Source organism: Peromyscus californicus, unplaced genomic scaffold (genome assembly GCF_007827085.1).
Source record: "Peromyscus californicus insignis strain IS unplaced genomic scaffold, ASM782708v3 Scaffold_8__1_contigs__length_139910024, whole genome shotgun sequence".
Taxonomy (NCBI): domain Eukaryota; kingdom Metazoa; phylum Chordata; class Mammalia; order Rodentia; family Cricetidae; genus Peromyscus; species Peromyscus californicus.
Window position 1 is genome coordinate 124705950 of NW_026294606.1, and position 14605 is coordinate 124720554.

A 14605-nucleotide genomic window follows, 5' to 3' on the forward strand; every position below is an offset into this window, starting at 1 on the left:
TGTACATCCTCTAGAAGAGCAGTTTAATGTGTGTGGATGGGTGAGGGAATGTGTGCACCAAACATCACCCACTGCTTCATCCGACAGCAGCAGAATACACGGTATCCTCCAGCAGAATACATGCTATCCTTCAGCAGAATACATGATATCCTCCAGCAGAATACATGTTATCTTTCAGCAGAATACATGATATCCTCCAGCAGAATACATGTTATCCTTCAGCAGAATATATGATATCCTCCAGTAGAATACATGTTATCCTCCAGCAAAATACATGTTATCCTCCAGCAGAATTCATGTTATCCTCCAGCAGAATACATGTTATCCTTCAGAAGAATACATGACATCCTCAAGTCTGTATGGGAGTCTTACCAAGACAGATGGCATCTTAGGCCAGGGAGTTCACTTTAACAATTTTAAAGTAACAGAAACCACGCAATGTCTAGTCTCAGACCACAGTGGAATTAAACTAGAAATTAATAACAAAAAGATTTCTGAAAAATCCTAAAATACCTGAAAATTAAACAACACACTCCCCAATAATAGGTCAAAAACATCTCAAAATAAAATTTAAAATATTACAACTAGATGAAGATACAACCTGTCAAAAGTCATGCCATTCAGTGGTGCTGAGGGGACCTAGAACAGAGGATGTTGCCTAGAGAGAGAAATTTCTAAGAAGCAGCACTGTAAATACCAAACTCAACAAGCAAACAAAAACACAAATTAAATCCCAAATAAGTAGAAAAAACATAAAAATAAAGCCAGAGCAAAGATTGATGAAATCAAACACTGGAAATTGAGAGGCAAAAATCGATAAAATCAAAGGCTGGAGAGAGGGCTCAGGGGTTAAGGGCACCGGCTACTCTCAAAGAGGACCCAAATTTGATTCCCAGAACCCACATGGTGGTTCATAATCACCTGTGAGTCCAGTTCCAGAGGATCCGATTCCCTCTTGTGACCCCTGCAGACATCAGGCCTGCACGTGGTGCACACGAATACATGCAAGCACAACAGCCATACACATAAAATAAAATAATTTTAACTTTTTCAAATCAATAAAACCCAAAACTGTTCTCTGTGAGGTAAAGAAAGCTGGGAGGCCTCTAGCCACCCTAACTAAGAAAGACACTAAGGTAAAAATTATAAATACCAGAAATGAAAAAGAGATGTTGCTAGATCCCACAGGTATGAAAAGGATATAATTTCAGCACAGCTAGACTGGGCATTACATCACATTACAAGCCAGCTAGACTAGGCTTTATAGCAAATTCTGGGCTAGCTTAGTCTATATAGGCAGACCCTTTGTCAAAAAATTAAAAGGGAATATTGATAAGGTAGATAAAACAGACTCAATACTTAAAATATGCAACATGCAAAAACCCACACAAGAAGAAATAAATAATATAAATATATCTGTCATAGTGCAGAAGGACTCGTGAGGTCCAGCCTCTGTGAGGAGCTGGAGGCAGTGAACGGTTGCTGGGAGACAGAGAGCCGTAATTCTCCATGGTGTAGTCATTGGCAAGTTGTTCTTTCTAAAGTATACAACCCTCCATCCATGCTCACACATGCAACCTTAATTAGACTTAGTTAAGGAGAGCATGCAACCTTATTAAAGCAGGAGTTTGAAATAACAGCCACAAGCAGACAAAACGCCACGGAGGTCGAGGACAACGTGTCAGGAGGATGAGGGAGTTTAGTGGTAGAGGGAGAGAATAAAAGGATGAGGGGAATGTGAGCAAAATGCAGTATGTGTGTGCATGCACATGTATGTGTGCGTGTGTGCATGTGTGCATGTGCATGTGTGTGTGTGTGTGTGTGTGTGTGCGCGCGCTGTGAAAGATTCAAAAATCATGATGACACTGTTTCAAGAGATGCAGAAAGAAAACCAGGACACTCTATTGTGGTCCTCAAAGCTTTCTTCTGAAGTTTAAAAATGGGAGTAAGGAGAGCCCCCTCTGCTTCTTGTCTCCCCACTTCTTGCCAACATTGTTAATGCTTAGCTAGTGGGATAGATTCAGAGAAACAGCCAAGCCAAGCAGTACAGGCCTGTAATCCCAGGTATGAGGGGGCCCACAAGGGAGGTTGAGAGTTTAAGGTCTGCCTGAACTAGAAGTGAGTTCAAGGCAGCCTAGGAAACTTGGTAATCTCAAAATTAAAAGTAAAAAGAAAGCCATGGATAGAGCTCGGTGATAGAGCACTTGCCAGCACTGAGACCTCAACCCCTCTTCAGAAAATGGAAGAAACAAATTGCCAGTGTTAGCAAATGGTATGCTCCTATATGCTGAAAATCCAAAGGAATCCATTTTTAGCCCCAGAACTAATAAATGATTACAACAAGGTATGAGAGACAAAGTTAATATGCAAAAGCAAATTCTTTCCTATAGATTAGCAATGAATAATATTATCTCTATGAGGAAAACCATAGGGTTCTGCCAAAAGGAATCGGGGAAGAATTAAGTAAATTCTTAAGTAAAAAAAAAAAGGGCTACCTAGTGCTCATAGCTAAGAAGACTCGACATTTTCAGGATATCACTTCTTCCCATCTTGATATGTAAAAGCAGTGTGATCTCAGTTGGACCCCAGGGAAACTGATGTAAGAGTTTATACACTGACCCAAAGAATCCAGGATAGGCAACAGAATACTGAAGAACAGGAGCAATGAGGGTTGGATAAGGGGAGGGACTGACAGGACCCAGTTTCAAAACTTGCTACAAAACCACACTAATCAAGATGGCATGGCATTGAGAAAGGAACTGACAAGTGTGGACCAGACTAGAGATGCCAGAGACCAAGCTCCATGAATACAGATAACTGAGCTTTGATGGACAGCAGAGCAAAGAAAAGCAAGTTTTGCCAGTAGACAGTACTGGAGCAGATATCCACATGCAAGAATGAATGAGTAAATAAGTCTAGATACCAATCTTCTGCCATCAGGCAAGTTAACCAAATGGACCAGAGATGGAAGTATGGAAGTCCAGAGGACAGCACAAGTTTAGATTGCCACTATCATCTCTAATGACATTTACAGAGAAGACAAAAACATAATTCCTAAAAGAATGAATTGATGGGGCCCTCAGCCCTTCCAGAGGACCCAGGTTCAGCTCCAAGCACCCACATGGCATCCCACAACTGTCTGTAACTCCAGTCTCAGGGGATCTGACACCTTCTGGCCTCTGAGAGTACCAGCCACACATGTGGTGCATAGACATACATGCAGGCAAAACACCCATACACATAAAAAAGTTAAGAACTGAAAACTTGGGTATTGTTAAAATAAACAGTTCTGCAAAAGACAGTGTCTGTATAGTGAAAACCAATCCAGACTGGGAGGAAACCTTTGCAAAAGGCTTATTTGGTAAAGGACTATCATCCCAAATAAATACCTCCTAACTTGTGATAGGGTTATAGTCTGATAAATTGAAAATATTATACATAAAAGTGCATTTCTGCTGTCTGTGTGGCTAATGCTTGTAATCCCAGCATTCATGAGTCTGATGCTGTAGAGGACCACAAGTTTGAAGACAGTAAAACATAGTAAGACTTTAAAAAACAAACAACAAAATCACCGAACAAACCTGACCTGCTGACAGTCACAGCTTAGCAGCAGAGTGTACAGCAGCGTACTGACTAATAACACTCATGATTGACACTGACAGAGCTACAGTAATTGCTGCCCAGTAGTACCATATGCCATGAGCTCAGGGGAAACAAAGCCCACACATTACAGTTTCTACTCAATGAAAATTCTTTTCTCATCATCGTGAAGTCAAGAATGGTCAAACTTTTTTTAAGTCTCACTGTCCTAAACTGAGAGCCATCTGTTTGTAAAGAACTTCTAGAAGTCAGCAGTAAAAAAACATACCAGAGAACTGAAAAGACAGATCAGCAAAGAGCAAAAAGAGACAGCAGATAAGCCTCTGAGATGCTTCACACCAGAGGTCGCTGTGAAAATGGAAATCAAACAACCAGCCAGGCATGGCATCATTTGCCTAACCCTGGCATGGAGGCTAGGGGAGGCCTCCTAGCTTATAATTCAATAAGGCCATTTCTCACAAAAATAGAAGGAGGAAAAGTGATGAAATACCACTGCACATCTATTAAAATGGTTGAAGTACCCCAAATAACTCCAACAGTAGTGCTGAGGACATGTTTGCCACGAGGTAACTAGCCTGTGTTATATGCACCCGACACCATGATGTGCCATCTCAGACTAACAGAGCCAAACACTAAGGACTGAGTCCTCTGAAGCCATGAGCCCAAATAAGTCCTTCCCTTAAGTTGTTCATGTCAGGGATCTGCCACAGAGATGAAAGTTTGACTGATACAGGAGCTGATGAAGGACCATGAACTGTGCAATTGCAAGGATCTTGTCACTTCTATTAACAATCACATAGACATCTTGGAAAAGACAAGACTGTAAATAATGAAACATTAAGTGTTGCCAGACCTCGGGATAGGGAGTGGAAGGGATAGCTAGGGGAACTGTCATTTGAAATGTGTTCAAACCCGCAGTATGTACACACCAAGAAAAATCTCCAACACTGGCTTTAATATTGAACAGTAATAATTAACTGATGTAGATCTACCAGTTGTAGCAAATGTACCGCCCTGGTAGGGAATACAGATAATGTAGGAGGTAACACATATGTGTGTATGTGTAGTAGGGTAGTATTTGGAGGATCTCTGTGCTCTAGTCTTGACTTTTACTTTGAGCTTAAACAGATTTAAAATTAAATCCTTTAAAACAAACCTGACAGCACAAAAGGCTTAGCAAGGGTGAGAAGCAACCAGATTTCTCATACAGTATTGGTAGGGATGCAAGATGGTAGAATCATTTTAGAATATAGCTTGACAGTTTCATGTGAAATTAAACATTCTAACACCATATGATCCCACATATGCATGTGTCCCACACAAACAAAAATGTTAATATAAATACCTACACATATCACTTAGGGGATTTTTTGGGGTTTTGTCTTCCTGGTTTAATACCATTTTTTTTTTTCTGAGACTGGATTTCATTCCTTTGCCCAGGCTTGCCTGGAACTCACTTCAAATTCATAGTAATACTCTTGCCTCAGACTCCAAGCACCAGGATTATCAGTGTAAGCCACCACATGCAGCTTAATTCCAATTTTTATTATAAATGAATGTATTTGTCATGTTGGGTTGCCATAACAACAACAACTAGGGGGAGAAAAAGAAGATCATACAGTAGGCATCTTAAACAATAGAGATTAATTTTCTCAAAGTTGGGAAGCTGGAAGCTTCAGATCAAGGAATCATGTGATTTAATTCCTGGTGAAAGCTCTCCTCTTGGCTTACAGGTAGTGACGTCTTCATATTCATTCATAACAGAGAGAAAGACAGAAACAGAGACAGAGAGACAGAGGAAGATCATAAAGTCACTAATCCTAGCATGACCACCCCACTCTCATGATTCTTCCAACTCTAATTATCTCCCCAAAACTCCATTAATAAATACCATCACTTTGGATTCAGGATTCAACAGATTCATTTTAATTCTGTAGCAGTAGCTATTGAGTTTTTATTAAATGATTTTTCTCTACCTATTGAGATCTTCATGAAAATTTTCCCATTTACTCTGCCAATGTGCTAGATTAAGTTAAAGATTTCCTAATTTTAAATCTTCATTAAATTCCTGAAATAAGGTCTACTTGGCTATAATTTATTTTGTTATGTACTTATTGCTTGATCTCAGTTTTATTGCTAATAATTTGCTCATAATTTCTAAATAAGTATAGTTTGTGGTTAAATTTCTATTCATTTTCTGCCTGTAAAGTTTTGACTCTGTTCTGGGGAGTACCAAAGTAACAAGGATGGATTTTCATCTGGCTATATTGGACAAAAATTGGAGCCAGGCATTCTTTAAAACTGTACAAAATTAACCTCTACATACAACTGAACTACAAAAAAAAAAAGTTTAAGTGAGTAGATCTCCTGCAACTTATTTCAATCTCCAATGGTTATGTCTCTCCAGGTTTCTCTTTGGCCTTCAGTCTATTTCTGTAACGTCTACTCTTGTACATTTTCAAAGGCATAAATGTTGCTCATTCTTGTGTTTTGTTTTTTTGCCCTTGGCCTATAGTTATTCACCTGCTCTGGAAGACTTTTCACTTACTCAGTTTATATTTAATCAAAATTTCCACAGTCTCTCAAATTCTTAGTATTTAGCTTTTTATTTTTTATAATTTTGATCTTGTCTTCACCAATTTTTATCTATTTGCTTTGTGGTTTCTTTTCTTGGTAAATACATTTTATTTGATGATTTCTTTCTGTAAGTGTGATGATGATCAGCTACTTGTAGCTGGTTAAATGAATAAAGACAATTTAACGGGACTATACATCTACAATGGGGCTGAAAAGCAGTAAGATGCTATCCTTGCTACTTGGAAGTAAATGTGACCTGGTGTTAGAGGCTATTTGTAAATGTTTGTTTCTATACTTTCACTACATATCTATATGATCATGGCCAATGTACAGTATTATTGCATTTGATCTAAATTTACTATAAATGAGGTGTAGTCGTTGGGATGATAAGAGATTCTAGCTCCTGTGTCCTTGCAGAAACAGCAATCTGAAGGACCATCCAAACAGAAAAACAGCTACAGAACCTCAATGAGATGTTAGAGCACCCGGTGTAGCACAGAAACAAGGAACGGTGATCAAAAGAGGGTGGAAGGAGTGTTTCACATTACCCACCCTGCCCACTCGAGAACAGGGAGTGCAGCATAGGAGGAAACAACCCTCCATACGAAGACACCACCAAAGCAAGCACTCAGCTTAGCCACAAACCTCAACATCAGACCAGCCCAGGTTCAGGCTAGAAGCCATGGCCTTAGGCTCCAGACTAATCCCCTGGATCACAGCATCAACCTTACCCCCATCCACAATTCCAGACTCGAAGCCCAGCCCCATAGATACAAGCTCCAGATTTGCTCTGATGGACCCAAACACCTGGTTTTCCCCTTATAGACTCAGGAATCAAGTTTACCAGCTACAGGACACCCCAGAAGATGACTCCAGACATAAGGCTATCTATGAATGTATCTGGCAGCCAGTCCACAGCCTCTGGGTGGTTCTACTGCTAAAGGACTTTCCTTAAAACACCCAGTTGCCGGGCGGTGGTGGCGCACGCCTTTAATCCCAGCACTCGGGAGGCAGAGGCAGGCGGATCTCTGTGAGTTTGAGGCCAGCCTGGGCTACAAAGCAAGTTCCAGGAAAGGCGCAAAGCTACACAGAGAAACCCTGTCTAAAAAAAAAAAAAAAAAAAAAAAACACCCAGTCTATAAAAACTGAAAAGTACTCATATTTCCTCAAATATGCAGACACAAAGCTACAAGAATCACACACACCAAGAAAACATCACCGTGAGGCCTGAGCTGGCAGAGGATAGAGATGGATCCCCCCCTAGACCTCTTGGTCTTGGGGGGGGGTAAGGAGGCACAGTCAACCAGGAGCAACATCATACCAAGCATGCTACCCATGGTTTCTAGGCCTGGGCACACAAGAGAAGAAAAGCAACAACTCTGTGCCATGCCTTGCAGCTGGGGCAGGCGGGACTCTATCAGGAGCCCTGGCACTGGGCAGTCAGGCATCACTATGGTGAGCAAGTGCAGGGTGGTGAAATGGAAGAGAGAAAGGGCCAGAATAGCTCATGGGCTGGGGAGAGAGGCAGATCTGAAGAGGTGAGGTTGGTGAAGAACAGGTTGATGTGAATGGCCTGCTAGCCACCCAAGTCCAAGACGATGTCTAGTCCTGGGCAATTGCCAAGGGCCAGGTCTTGGTCCAAGACCCTGAAGCAGCCAAGGGGGACTGTGTTGATGTCTGTGGCTCCTGTTACCACTGAGGGCTGTACAGAGGCCTATAGTCTGGGCTACCACCTGGAGTCATGTTGGTATCTAAGGGCCATGCTGCCACAAGGACCGTGCTGATCTGAGTGGCCTGTGCTGCCACCTTGGGCCATGGTGACATCCAGGCCCAGGCTGCTGCTAAGGACCATGGTCCTACCATAGCCAGGGTCAGTGTTGACATCCCTGGCCCATGTTGCCACCAAAGGCCGTGTGGATGCCACCTAGACCACACAGGTTTTGATCTAGGCCGCAACCTGCAACCATGTTGGTTGTCAAGGGCTGTGCTGCCACCAAGGCCAAGCCAAATTGAGTGGCCAGCACTGTCACCTGGGGCCATTGTATCATGCAGGCCAGGGCTGCTGCTGAGGGCCATGTCTGGGTCCATGACCCCACTGCAGCCAGAGTCTGTGTTAATGCCTGTAGCTCCTAATACCTGGGGCCATGTTGGTGTCTGAGGGCTATGCTGCTACAGGAGCCGTGCCAATCCAAGTGTCCTGCACTATCACCTGGGACCCTGGTGACATCTGAGCCTGGGCTGCTGCCTATGAGCATGTCTAGGGCCATAGTTCTATCACAACCTGGGTCTGTATTGATGTTCAAGGCCCATGTTGCCACCAAAGACCACACAGATGCCCATGGTCTAGGCTGCAACCTGTGGCCATGAGGGTGTGAGGGCCATGCTGATCTGAGTGGTCTGTGTTGTCACCCGGGGTCATAGTGTCATCGAGGCCAGGGCTGCCACCAAGGGCCATGGCTGGGTCCATGGCCCTACAACAGCCAGGGTCTGAGTTTATGTCCACGGCTCCTGTTACCACCGAGGGCCATGTGGATGATCAAGACTGGTCAGCCACCTGAGACCATGTCAATGTCCAAGGACCATTCCACTGCTGGGGCCATACTGATCTGGGTGGCCTGTGCTGCCACTTGGGCCATGGTGATGTCTGGGCCCAAGCTGCTGCCAAGAGCATGTCCAGGCCCATGGTCCCACTGCAGCTGGGGTCTGTGATGATGTCCACGGCCCACATTAGCACAGGGGGATCATTGGAACCGTGTTGTGCCGAGCCAGCCCCACCCTTAAGTGACCTTTGCCCCTTGCTGGATACTGCAGTAGGAGAGCTGGTTCCCTACTCAGGAAAGATGACCCCACCCCTCACCATAGGCATGCACCTCACCTGGACAGCACACTAGAGCTGACCCTGTGGTCAGGGATGCAGGTGAGCATGAGCACATGAGAGCAGGAGAGCTGACCCCGACCACATCCTCCTCCATGTGGTGGCATGGGTGAGAGAAAGATGTCCTTTCCCCCCTTACTCCCACTTAGCTGTGGCAGGGGAGAGAGCTGGCTCTGGGGTCATGAGAGCGGGAGAGCTAGTCCTGACCTCACCAGCTGCAGCACACAGGACAGCAGGTCCTGCACCCCGCCTGGGCAGCACACTAGAACTGACCCTGTTGTGGGGGGAGCAGGTGAGCCAGCCCTGAGTGTGTGAGAGCAGGAGAGCTGACCTTGCCCCCCCCCCCGCCTCATATGCCCCCTGCAGCTATCAGGAGAGAGGGCCCTGCACTTCACCTGAGCAAAACAGCAGAGCTGGTCCTGGTGGTGTGAGTGAGGGTGGAGATCTGAGGACCTGAAAGCTGGAGAACTGGCCCTGCTCCTTGCTGCAGGCTGCATTGGGTGCAGCCCAGGCAGTGCTGGAGAGCTCGCCCAGGTAGGGATAATGAGGGAAAGCTGGTGGGCTGACCAACCCAGCTACCATCCAGGTCCAGAACCAGAACTATGAGTTAGCCCACCCCAACACCCACCTCATCTATGAACTGCTGGAGCATGTGAAGGGGCCAGTCTTACAGATCCAAAGCTATGGGATCTCCATGACACAAGACAACAGTATGTCCAAGAGGAGCCCCAGTGAGAGCCCATTATTGGTGGTGTAGTAGCAGAACCCAGAGGCCTCAAGCCAGATCAATGACCCCTGGCAACTACCTTGCAAGTAAAGATGAATGGACTGAAGGGTAAGCTGTGTGACTACAGCTTCCAGGACAAGATTCTTCTCCTTTTTATTTATTTGTTTGTTTGTTTTGGTTGTTTGGTTTTTCTTTTAAATTTTGTTTGTTTGGGGTGAGGGAGATTACAAGGGCAGAGAATGGATGCAAGGGGACAGGAGATAAGTGGGATCAGAATGCGTGATATGAGAATCAATAAAAGCTAAAAGAATTAAAACAACAAAAAAAAAAGAATTTCATACAATGCATTTTGAGCATTCTCACCTCCAAATTACCCCCTTACTACCCTCTCCACATGTCATTGGTCCTTTCTCATTGCTGAGTAACATTTGGTTCAATGAATAAGCCACAATTTGTTGGGGGGGGGGACCCTCACCACTAAATGAGTGAAATAAACAGAAGACACCAGTAACTGATGCCAGACAGAAATTTATGAGCTTCCTACAAGAAATACAAAATAATTGTCTTCTGGAACCCACAGACAACTAAGGAAATCAGAGAAACAGCACATGAACAAGAAGAGCTCAATGAAGGGATAGAAACCATTGAAAAGAACCAAATTAAAATCCAGAACTAAAGAATGAAAGAACTGAACTTAAAAATCCTATATTTAGCTGCAGGAACACGCTCTATCAAGGACAGGGGTCAATGACTTCAAAGACAGATCGTTCTGAAATTACTCAGGACATAGAAAGAATGAAAACAAGTGGAAAAGAGCCTACAGACATTACAGGAAACCCACCAAACAAACCAAAAATCACATGTGGCATCCAAAGAAAGCAGAAAAACACAAAGGTTATTTAGATAAGTAATGACAGAAAACTTCCCTGCTCCAGAGAGGGAAATGAACGTACAGATCCATGAAGACAGAGAATGTCAAATATTAAAGATAAAGAGATTCTCACCAAGATACAGCATAGTCAAATATTCAAAAAAAGAATTTTTGAAACAAGGGGAAAGTGACTTGTTACGTACAAGGGGACCCCCACGAGGCTATCTAGAGATTTCTCAGCCGACATCTTGTAGGCCAAGAGTGAGGAATGATACATTCAAAGTTCTGCAAAGAAAGCTATGTGTTGAGAATAATACTATCTGACAAAATTTTGTGCTTCAGAAACTGTGATGGCTGTTCTTGGTTGTCAACTTGACTACATCTAGAATTAACTAAAACTCAAATGATGGGGCATAACTGTGAGGACTTTTGTTTTAATTAAATCACTTGAAGTGGAAAGACTCATTTCTAATTCAAATCTTTGAGAAGTGAATGATCAACCTTTAATCCAGATCTTTTGAGGTGAGAAGACCCACCTCTAGTCTGGGTCACATCTTCTGGGCTGGCATACTATATAAAGGTCATGGAAGAAGGAAGCTTGCTCTCTCTTTGCCTACTTGTTTTCACTTTTTTTTTTTTTTTTTTTTTTGGTTTTCCGAGACAGGGTTTCTCTGTGTAGCTTTGCACCTTTCCTGGAACTCGCTTTGGAGACCAGGCTGACCTCTTAACTCACAGAGATCCACCTGACTCTGCCTCCCGAGTGCTGGGATTAAAGGCGTTCACCACCACCACCCGGCTTGTTTTCACTCTTGATAGCAAGTCCATTCCTTCACAGGCATCAGAGCCTTCTTCTTTGGGATTCCAGTATATACTGAAGACCAGCTGAGACATTCAGCCTTGTGGACTGAACAACCACTGGGTTCTTGGACTTCTCATTCAAGACAGTCATTGTTGAATTAGTTGGACCATAGTCTTTAAGCTATTCTAGTGAACCTTTTCTATATAGAGAGATTCATTCTATAAATTCTGTTCCGCTAGAGAACCCTGACTAATACAGAAATGAATAGAGAATTTGGCAAATAAAATCTTCAGGAATTCATTATCAATCACAAAACCTGCCTTTAAAGAAATGCTAAAAGGATGTTTTCAAGCTGAAGCAAAGGGCAGTACGAAAATATTAGCTGAGTATGGTGTTGTGTAGTGGGTAGCTGTTCCAGCTTTGACCTTGAAGCATTGCTCCTAGTGAGGCAGCTGGTAACTGCCACGCCTACCTACAAACTGCCCCTGGGGTGCGACTGAGATGGGACCCCTTAAGACTCGAGATCCATAAGTGCCAGCCCTCTTGGTTCTTTGTGACCCTGGATGCTGGACTGCAGACCAAGTCAGAGTTCTCCAGAGAACCCCACTGGACTGCACCTCACCTCTCCTGATCCTGTAACCAACTCCTTTACTGGCTGTAAGTTACCCCCAAATATACCTCCTTTTAACTACCAGATAAACTACGTGGAGTTGCCTTGTTAAATCCCCACTTTAGTGCTGCATGCCTTTAATACCAGAACTCAGGAGGCAGAGGCAGGCAAATCTCTGTGAGTTCAAGGCCACCCTGGTCTACATAGAGGGGTCCAGGACAGCCAAAGACACATAGTAAGATTGTCCCAAAATAAACATGAAAATATAAAACTTGTAAAGAAAAACACATGGCTATTATTCCTTTGCACATAGAGGTCTTAAGGTATAGGTACAAAACAGAGTTCAGTTTGAAAACTCTATTCCGAAAGTAGTCTTGACATCACTTAGTAACTTACAGTATTTGACAAACTACTTGAGATTCTACAATTAATCTCACTTTTGCATAAATTGCCAGGATTATTAACATTTCTTATTTTGATATCTTAGGTAATAAATGCAATTCACAATTACAGCAGCTGTGGTTGCAAGGCTGGTGTGAGCCTAACTGCTGCAGAGAGGGTTCTGGGGAGGAAGGGGGTTGCCAGGGCCCGAGGGAGATAAGAGAGACTGGGGCTGGGAGTAATTAGAATGCATTACATATATGCATGAAATTATCAAAGGACAATTTTGATTAATAATAACTTTTATAATACAAAGTCTATGTATTTTAAAGAGTAAAAATAAAAATGAAGTTACTGTTAATAGACTCACACCACACATCCTTCTAAAATAAGCCTTTATTTTATTCAACATTAAGCAGCTGAAATTCAGCTGAATAAACCACATCTATAGCTGCTGTATCATGATTCACCCACTAACTTATCATTCGTTTGGTTTGACTTTTTAGTTTTATTTTTTAGTTAGGATACAAAGTGACAGGCTTCCTTCCCACTCCTTTATACATTGGTTTGGGGGGGCTCTCCCTCCCTCCCCAGCCCCGTCTCCCCTTCCTATTTGTTTCCTTCTGCCCCGGCCAGCACCCCCTTTCTCCTCTCATGTCACATGTGTCCTGTAACCCTTCCCAGCCCTTCCTTAAGACCTCCTCTCCATCTCAGCATCCTCTTTCTAGTGCTGTGACCAACACCGACACTCATTCCCACGTACTGCACATCCATAAAACGAAAAGTTAGATGCGGCATATGAAAGAGAACATGAACATTTGTCTTGCTGTGCCAAGGTTAGTTCACAATATAATATTTTCAACTTCCATTCATTTTCCAACAGAGTATTTTGGAATTTCTTTTTTGTTTGTTTGCTTTGTTTTGTTTTAAGAAAGGATCTTACTGTATAGCTCCTTGAACTCATGGAGATCTACTGGCTCTGTCTCCCAACTTCTGGGATTAAAGGTATGTACCACTGTGCCCACATTCCTGTAAAGTTCTTAATTTTGTTTTTCTTTATGGCTGAATAAAATTCAATTATGCACATTACCACACTTCCATTATCCATCCATCCATCAGTTGACGGAGGTGTTGATAGAATGTAGGCAAGTTCTGTTTCCTTGCTTTTGTATAGATGTTCTTCAAAAGCCTGTCTCAGTGTTCAATCCCAACTTTCTGCCTCATCCATACCCAAGACAGTGTTTCCCAGCCTCTCACTGATTAAACCTTTGATGACCCGGCGACTACCGCGCTCGACCCTCAGTGCCCTCTTCCTCTGGGGACCGAGGCATCAGCTCACCTGTGCTTTTCCACTCGCTCTGCTCTGGCACTGGGCACATTTCTCCTCCTTCCTACGCTCCTCAGTTGACCTTGGTGGTGTGACACAGCTCACATTCATAAACAGTCCAAGTTCTTCCAGGGATCTCACCTTGCTACTGGAATCAGAGTACTTCTGAGGGTTTGGAGAAAGTCGTGACATTGCAGATTTATGTTTTAAGAAATCCTCCCAGTGCATTAGTAGGGCCTGACTGAAGTAAATGAAGAATTCTAAAGCCATGCATGGCCCAACTGTGGAAAAGTGTCTCTCACCCATTAAAAATGTCAAGACACAGAAAGCAGAATGATGACCCACTTAAACCTTAATTCAGCTCTCATTTTTGACTTAGGGAAACTGAGGCAGGGATGAATTCCATGACTCACCCACAGCTGCTTAGAATGTGTCAGATGCCAAAAGTGTCCCCTTAGCTATTCACTCTGCAGCTGATTTTTCTTCGCTATGCTGGTGTGATTGAGGATGTCATGGAGAGTCTACAGTAGAATCTAATTGATTCGATGTTTCTGGGCATAGAGCTTTCCCCAGATCCCCAGAAAGATTAATAAGAAGTGGCCCCTGCCCTTGAGAAGCCCACACTCTAGCAAGAGTGGCATTAATAAAACCAAGAATAAAAGCTACCACAGCTGAATGCTCGGGGTGGTCTGGAAAAGCACAGATGCCAGTGCTGAACTTGATTGGTGAGGTCAGAAGGGTGACATTCAATCTATGCAAAATCCATTCTGCTTTGTTTGTGTATCTACTCCAAGAGTAGAATAAGAAAATGTTCTATTTTTAACTCTATTTATTCATA

General features: G+C 43.3%; 1 long non-coding RNA gene across 2 annotated transcripts in view; it reads right to left on the bottom strand.

Moving 5' to 3' along the window:
- Positions 1-13965, bottom strand: part of LOC128104290 (uncharacterized) — a 102790-nt gene extending 88825 nt beyond the window's left edge. For both annotated transcript variants that reach the window (XR_008215939.1, XR_008215938.1), the window contains exon 1: positions 13780-13965. This is a non-coding gene — a long non-coding RNA (uncharacterized LOC128104290). The remainder of the gene's footprint in view (positions 1-13779) is intronic.
- Positions 13966-14605: the final 640 nt, after the last annotated feature.